Consider the following 8,852-nt stretch of genomic DNA (forward strand, 5'->3'; position numbering starts at 1 on the left):
TGAGAGTTTCCATATCTGACGAGAGAGTGATATTTGCCACGGAGGTGGTCCGTGGGTGCGTATTTGAGATTTTCGGTGTTAAGTTCCCGATTGATATGATGCCTATTGCGATGGGTGATGTCTGTGTCATTGTGGGCATGGACTGGTTGAGCAGATTCGGTGCGGTTATCGACTGCGAGCGACAGCTGGTGACCATACGAGACCCTAGTGGGGGAGTTCTTACGGTGTACGGCGAGGGTACACGTTCTGGGTCAGCGTTTTCTTCGGCCGCTAGGGTGAGGCAGTGTCTACAACAGGGCTGTAAGGGCTTTATGGCGTATGTGATGGATACGCGGGTTGATTCAGAGAGACCGAGGTCAGTTGAGGAGGTTCCGATAGTGCGAGAGTTCCCGGATGTATTTACAGAGGAGTTGTCGGGTGTGCCTCCCGTGAGGCAAGTGGAGTTCAGTATCGATTTGGTTCCGGGGGTCGTGCCTATTTCCAAGGTGCCCTATCGCCTTGCACCTCCAGAGATGCAAGAGTTATCCTCGCGGCTTCAGAAGCTGTTGGGGAAGGGGTTTATTCGGCCGAGCAGCTCGCCGTGGGGAGCGCCTATCCTTTTTGTCAAGAAGAAGGATGGTTCACACCGGATGTGCATTGATTACCGGGAGTTGAACAAGCTGACGGTCAAGAACCGTTACCCGTTGCCGAGGATCGATGATTTGTTCGATTAGTTGCAGGGAGCATCTTGGTTCTCCAAGATCGATTTGAGGTCGAGGTATCATCAGGTAAGGGTGCGAGATGAGGACATCCAGAAGATAGCGTTTAGGACTCGTTATGGGCATTATGAGTTTGTGGTGATGCCTTTCGGACTCACCAATGCCCCGACAGTGTTCATGGATCTCATGAACAGGGTGTGCAGGCCGATGTTGGATCGGTCGGTAATCGTGTTCATCGACGATATTTTGTTGTATTCGAGATCCAGAGAGCAGCATGAGGAGCATTTGAGGGAGATCCTCGGAGTTCTGAGATCGGAGAGGCTTTACGCCAAATTCTCCAAGTGTGATTTCTGGTTGCGAGAGGTTCAGTTCCTAGGGAACCTCGTTAACCAGAAGGGGATTTTGGTCGACCCAGCCAAAGTGGAGGCAGTGATGAGTTGGGAGGTGCCGAGGTCACCGTCCAAGATCAGGAGTTTCTTGGGGTTGGCAGGCTATTATTGGAGATTTATCAGGGATTTCTCCAAGATCGCTGTGCCACTCACCAGATTAACCCGGAAGGGTGTCGTTTTTTCATGGGGACCAGAGCAGCAAACCTCTTTTGAGACGCTTTGCCAGAGGCTATGTGAAGCCCCAGTGTTAGCCCTCTCAGAGGGGATGGAGGACTTTGTGGTGTATTGTGATGCGTTATTCTTGGGATTGGGAGCGGTGCTGATGCAGAGAGGACATGTGATAGCATACGCATCGAGGCAGCTGAAGCCTCATGAGTCGAGGTATCCCACCCACGATCTAGAGTTTGGGGCAGTGGTGTTCGCCCTCAAGATTTGGCGTCACTATCTGTACGGGATCGGTATACGATATACACGGACCACAAGAGCCTGAAGTATTTGATGGATCAGCCCAACCTAAACATGCGACAGAAGAGGTGGTTGGATGTGGTCAAGGATTATGATTGTGAGATCATGTACCACCCGGGCAAGGCTAACGTTGTAGCCGATGCACTGAGCCGCAGGGCGGAGAGCACCCCGTTGCGAGATGTATGTTTTAGATTGACTGTGATAGCTCCAGTATTAGACGCCATTCGTAGGGCATAGGATGAGGCTGTGCAACCTGAGATGCAGAAGAAAGAATGAGTTGTTGGGTTGGTTTCGGAGTTCATTACCGATGGTCGGGGGCTTATGACATTCCAGGGGCGTATCTGGGTACCGTTTGTGGGAGGGACGCATACCATTTTGATGGAAGAGGCTCATCGGTCGAAATTCTCGATCCATCCTAGGGCCACTATGATGTATTTAGACCTGAGAAGAGAGTATCGGTGGCCCTGTATGAAGAGGGATGTCGCGTGGTTTGTTGATAGGTGCTTAACCTGCCGTAGGGTTAAGGCCGAGCACCAGAGACCGCATGGTAAGTTGCAGCCATTGGAGGTTCCCGAATGGAAATGGGAGTAGATTACCATGGATTTAATCACCAAAAATTCCAAGGACTGCTAGGGGGATTGATGCAATTTGGGTGATTGTGGACAGGTTGACGAAGAGCGCCCACTTGCTTGCTATCAGTGAGAGCTCTTCCGGAGAGAAGTTAGCAGAGATGTACGTGAGGGAAGTGGTATCACGGCATGGAGTGCCGATCTCGATTGTCTCAGACCAAGATGTGCGTTTCACTTCCAGATTCTAGAAGAAGTTTCACGAGGAGTTGGGTACTAGGCTGCATTTTAGTACCGCATATCACCCCCAGACTGACGGACAGAGTGAGCGGACGATTTAGACGCTCGAGGACATGCTCCGGGCATGTGTGTCGGATTTTGGGGGGAGTTGGGACAGGTATTTTCCCTTGGCAGAGTTTTCCTACAACAACAGCCATCATTCGAGCATTGGTATGCCACCCTTTGAGCTATTGTATGGGAGGAGGTGTCGGACTCCCATTTGCTGGGGAGAGGTCGGGCAACGTGTTATGGGTAGTACTGAGATCGTGCTTCAGACGACAGAGCAGATCTAGCAGGTCAGACAGAGGTTGTTGACCGCTCAGAGTCGTCAGAAGAGTTATGCGGACAGACGTCGGTCCGAGCTTGAGTTTCAGGTCGGCGACTTTGTGCTCCTGAAGGTCTCTCCTTGGAAAGGAGTGATTCGATTCAGGAAGAGGGGCAATTTGGGGCTCCGATATATTGGTCCATTCAGGGTGGTCGCAAGGGTAGGCAGGGTAGCCTATCGTTTGGAGTTGCCAGCAGAGTTGGGTCAGATTCACGACACTTTCCACGTGTCAAAATTGCGGAAGTGTATAGCCGATGAGTCGGCAGTGGTACCATTAAAGGATATTCAGGTGGATGCGAGCCTGAATTATGCTGAGAGACCGGTGGCAATCAGAGATCGAAAAATCAAGGTTTTGAGGAACAAGGAGGTACCTTTGGTTTTGGTTCAGTGTCAACATCGGAAGGGGTCCGAGATGACTTGGGAGCCGGAGAGTGAGATGCGTGAGCAGCATCCAAAGTTATTTGCAGAGCGAGACTTCGAGGGCGAAGTCTAGTTCTAGTGGGGGAGAATTGTAACACACCGGATTCCCGGGTATTATTTATTCTTGTATTTTTGGGTGAATTGTGAGGAGACTCGGCAAATTGGATTCCAAACTCACAGAGTAGGATCGCGGTTTTGGGTGCGGGTTCACGTCTGGACTCGGCGAGTCCACGCTGTTTAATGAAACCCTAATTTCCAGGGTTTGAGACCTATTTAAAGGGGCTTATGGCTTTTATTTGCGGCCACCAACCCCTAGAGAGAAACCCTAAATAAATTTGATCATTTTGGGAGAGAGAAGAGGCCATTGTTGACCTTTGAAGCTTTGTTTGGCAAGGCAAAGGAGACTCTAGCTAAGAGAAAGCAAGGGAGGTGGACATCTTTCGATTTTGGAGCTTAGAGCATCATCTTGGAGGTATATTTTGGCTCCCTTTTTCTGTTGTTATGTTGAACATGGGGGTTTAGGGTTTCTCGACCCCTTTGTTGGTTAGATTTGATGTCCATTTCGTCCCTATTTGTGATGAGGCTTGAGATGAGATCCATAGAGGTCCAGAGAAGCTTTATTCCTTAAGCTTTATGAGGGTTCATGAGAGTATTGGCCTAGAGTTATGAGATATGGGGCTAAAACATCATTTATGAGCAAATAGTTATTGTTTGAGCACCAAGGTTTGGACTTTACGTGATTATCATCATGGGGAGGCCAGATCTATGATTGTATGGAACAGATCTGACCTCAGAAGTGAGTTTGAGTTTATGCATGGCATGGACTCGCCGAGTCTGAAGAACAGACTCGGCGAGTAGCATGAAGTTTGCCCGTAACTACTCAGTGAGTGGTCTTGCCGAGTTGAGGGGTTGACTCAATAAGTCAGGGAGAGTCAGGGGGGGGGGGCTGAGTCATGCCGGAACTCGCCGAGTTGTTTTTGAGACTCGGCGAGTTGAGTCGTGGTGGCCCCGCGATTCATGCCAGGTGGAGCTCGTCGAGTCAGGGAAGTACTTGACGTGTCAAGAGAGGATCCAAGGGAGTCAGTGGACACGTATAGACTCGCCGAGTCGCCCTAGTGCACTCGCCGAGTCCGGTCGAATTTGACCATTGACCTTGTTGACCTTTAGGGTTGAGTTCAGTTGTATTTATGGGTGTATTACTTTGTGTGATTAGGCGGAGGCTAGATCACATTTATTTCGAGACATATATTTACCGAGATACCCGAGGTGAGTCTTCTCTCTATACTTTACCTAGTGTGGTAATAGAGTTCATAGAAAGAGTATTATAGAGTTATATGCCAGTGTGATTGCATGTTATTATGTGTTGTGATTTGTTATGATATGTGATATGCATGATTATAGAATTACAGAGTTGGGACTTTCGGGTCCCTAGAGTTAGGGCCAGAGGGCCCCACCGAGACACATTGACCAGAGGGTCAACAAAGTTACAGCCTCGAGTGGCTATTATGTGATTAGTGTGGTATTTTGGGGAAACTCACTAAGCTTATGCTTATAGTGTTCAGTGTTATGTGTTTCAGGTACCAATGATGACCGCGGGAAGGCGCCGGCTTGATTCGTACACACCTATGGGATTGGATGTATTTGATCTTGGGAGACATTTGTGATTTGAAAACTTGATGTTATGACATTTTGTGAATGAATGGTTTAATTAAAAAAGTGTTTTCAAAAGTGAAAAATTGTTTTAATTTTTACGGTGTTACACCTTGACATATAAGATTCTCTTGTCAATAAACATTTCTCGACAAACAAATATTCAAGAGTTAGTGTAGCTTTTATCAAAACACTAGCATGCAGTTCTCATAAAGTTGAAACACATATAATAGGCACATAAGGCATCCTTCCTAGATCCTTAGTCCTAATCTAGCATGTTGTTCTAATAAAGCAGATAATCGTAACATAACATAAACTTGTATGGGTAATATGGGAGAACTTACTTGAGCCCGGCTGATTGCATGCACCACACCCTTTTCCTTCTTTTTCAAAGTTCTTTTTCTCCTTTCAAAGTTCCTTTTTATAAAAATGATTTCTCTTTTTTTTTTGAAAACTTTCTTACAACATCCTCAGTTTGAGTTCAGACACATCCAAGAGCGTGCCTGAATACCTCAAACCAAGGCTCTAATACCAACTTGTAACGACCCAAAAATCATGACCAAAAATTTCGTTTTTAATTTAATAAGTAAACCACAATTGTCATTAATTCATACAAAACATATCACATCAGAGTATCATGTCCAAAACATTATTTTATTTTATTTGAGTAAACATCTCAGGCTAAAACTCCTTTGGTGTGTGTGCCATGCGATCACCCCGAAGCTTAGTGAGTTCCCCAACCTACCACATACCATACATAATCACATACTGCAAGCACTGGGCCTCGCCCGACCCCAGGCCCCGCCTAGCTTCGAGCCCCGCTCGGTATACATATATGTTTCTCTTAGGCCCTGCTTGTCTCTGGTGAGTCATGGAACCCCATCCATGCTCCTGTTGGTAGTGAGATACGGGCCCCCACCCACACTCACCTCTCTCCTATCTCGGGCCTCGCCCCTATTCTCCTACTAATGAGATACATAACTCCGTCCATACTCTGCTATTGGTGAGATACGGGACCTCACCCACGCTCACCTCCCTACGAGGCACATATGAGTATCATACAGACAACAAGTATAAGCTATCATATAAATATTCCTCGGGCACCCACCCGACATACAAGCATACAATGCCTAGGGCTAAACCTCGGGTCTTCCTACTCATAAACTACATGGGCCGACATTGTGGCCATAGAACCATTCACACAATGAGGAGACTCTCCTCGCACTGCTGAACCCTACGGATACTCCTCTGGCTGCTGACTGGCAAATTCCCGAACTGCTGACCCTTCGGCTTCCCGAACTACCAATTCTAAACATCACTTTGTCCAATACAATAATCCTTCTTAGGGTAAAATGACCATTCCACCCCTAGTCCAACTTGGTCCATATCTAAAGCCTAAAACTAAGGCCCAATACTAAGTAAGCTTCCCAAACCCACTAGTGGCCCACTAATGGCCCAATTTGCTACATTGGGCCCAATCCCTTAATGGGCCTTACCCTAATCCCAAAATATAATCCCTGACCCATAACATCTGACTTCGGCTGGCCCGGTAAGGCCCAAGTTCCAAAGCATGGCCCAAACCGAGGCCCATTAACTTGAAGCCCAAACTGCTAGAGTACGTGGGGCGTACACTAACGTACGCTAAGCGTACTGAGTAATGGGTGAGTACGCTGGGTGTACCTGCACGTACACTCAGCATAACCCCCTATTAAGCCCTTTTCTCATTAATTGCTTAATACTCCGATCCAGAAGCTACAATCTCAGATCCAAGTCCTTTTCCATGTCTTAGTCCATAAAGTTACTGACTTGGTGACTTTGCATGCCCCAAACTGGACCAAACTCAAAAATGACTTTCTACTTCCATGAAAATGGTCTTAACTCATGCATGAGCTCATTAAGACTTTAAAGATGGCAACTTTACTGCTTAAGGGACCCTTTTAACTCTAAGGGTGGCAACCCTAAGCTCATAAATGGGATTTCATCACAAAGATCCATCCTTTGGACTAAAAGAGTCAATAAACCACCCTAAAGAGATCTAAAAGATTAATCATCAAGCTCATGACTTTATACCTTAAAAAGGTCTGAAGTGAATCAACAATCCCATATCTAAAGCTTCTCCCTTGCACCAACACCTTGCCTTGACCTTTTCTTCTTTAAAGAGTGGATTCAAAACACCAAAATGCTCTCACCAAGCCTTCCAAGCTCCAAGAACACTCAAAGAGGATAACGGTTTCGTGGGGGCTATATAAACATGAGAGGGAGGCTGATAACCATGGTGTTATGTTCTTTATATAGTTGCTCAACCCTAAAAGTGTTGGGTTTTGAGCATTCTAACACTCCTAAGTGTACATGCAACCCTAAATACCTTGGATTTATGTTTTCTCTATTATACATACAAACCAAGGTATTATCCTAATCTAACATATAAAATAATAAATATAACAAGATAGAATACATACCTCTTTCATGTAGAAAGTCTTCATGAAGCTTGAGTACCAAGTGCCCCAAGTGTGACACCTCAAATGGTTCACACAACACCAAATACACTTGGAATAACTTGAGAGAAATCCACAACTCATGAAATCGGCTAGCCCTTATTTTTACTCACTCTAGTATGATACTAGTGGCCGATTTTGTCAATAATAAGATCTTTATATAGTGTTACAATTAGGGTAAACCCTAATTGTCATGACTTTCCATTTCCTTGGATCCATGGGTTCAAATACACCATGGAGCATCCATGGACCATCCTATGGGTTTTAGCCCAACTTGATTATCCATGGAGCATTAGCCCACTATACAAGTATGGATGATTTAAACAATCAACCCATATATTTAATTAGTCTTCTTTTGATCACTTAATTAATCCTAGATTAATTCTTGATCAATACTAATTAAATAATCTTATTATTCTTATTATTAATATACTAAAACTTATAATATATTAATAACCATAAGTGTCTTATTTCTCTCATTTAGTCTATCCAAGTGCATGATGCCATGCAACCCAAATGGACCATGCCGGGTCGGGTCAAGTCTTACCAATTATAGTTATGGACTTAGACATTAATCCAACAGTCTCCCACTTGGATAAGTCTAAAACTAATATTGCGTATGACTTCAGGAACCGACTGGCAATCGTAGCTCTCAAAAGCTTATGTCGAACTCTGACCTTGTAGATGAACTCTGACCTTTGTCAGTGACTTGTCCATTAGATAAGGGATCATATATTCCTCCATTCTAGATATCATATGGACTGAGACATGGATTATAATCATTCTCTCTGTCCATTTGTTGTTTCCCGATTTCCGATTTATGACGACTGACTAATTGAACAAATCAAATCAGTCCTGGCCCGGCCGAGCACTTCCATTTGTCATCATCAAATCATCGAGGGGCCCACATATATCGCTTTTATCCCGAAGGTAAAAGGAATGGATAAACTTCGACTCATACGGCTTGTTCTACTACTTGTTGAATCATACACAAAGACACGTCTTATAGCACCGAGTTACCAAATGCGTTTTCGTGCAATCAATGTACAACCAACTCATAGTAACAACTCATATCTATAGGTTTGAAGAATATAAGATATTATCATCTCATGATCACTCATGATAAAATCCATGAAGTGATTCCAATGAGCGCGGGTTGAATCCAATACTCAGAACTTATGAGCACTCATGAGTGTTGTAGCCCTTTGACCAACACCTTAGACCTCTACAAGCCAACCCATGACAGTCTTAATTCATATCTACTTCCAACATATGACCGACTGTGGATGGTTTGAATAACTTAGTCATTCCGGAAGAATAACCCAGTTTATTCGGGAACTCAAAACATGTAAAGTGAAACACAATAATAATTGAATCCAATATGGTATCAAAACCTATGAACATAAATAAAACACCTTTTATTTATCACCATATGATTACACATTATTCATTGTATACTGTTTCGGCTATCAACTTTATTCTTGAATTTAAGACAGTAGTTGCCCCATGATCCAAGCATGTACACTATGTTTTCTAAACACTAGTCATGCCATACACCAAGTATG

The sequence above is a fragment of the Lactuca serriola genome, chromosome 2 (assembly GCF_051521515.1).
Source record: "Lactuca serriola cultivar US96UC23 chromosome 2, Lser_US96UC23_V15, whole genome shotgun sequence".
Classification (NCBI taxonomy): Eukaryota; Viridiplantae; Streptophyta; class Magnoliopsida; order Asterales; family Asteraceae; genus Lactuca; species Lactuca serriola.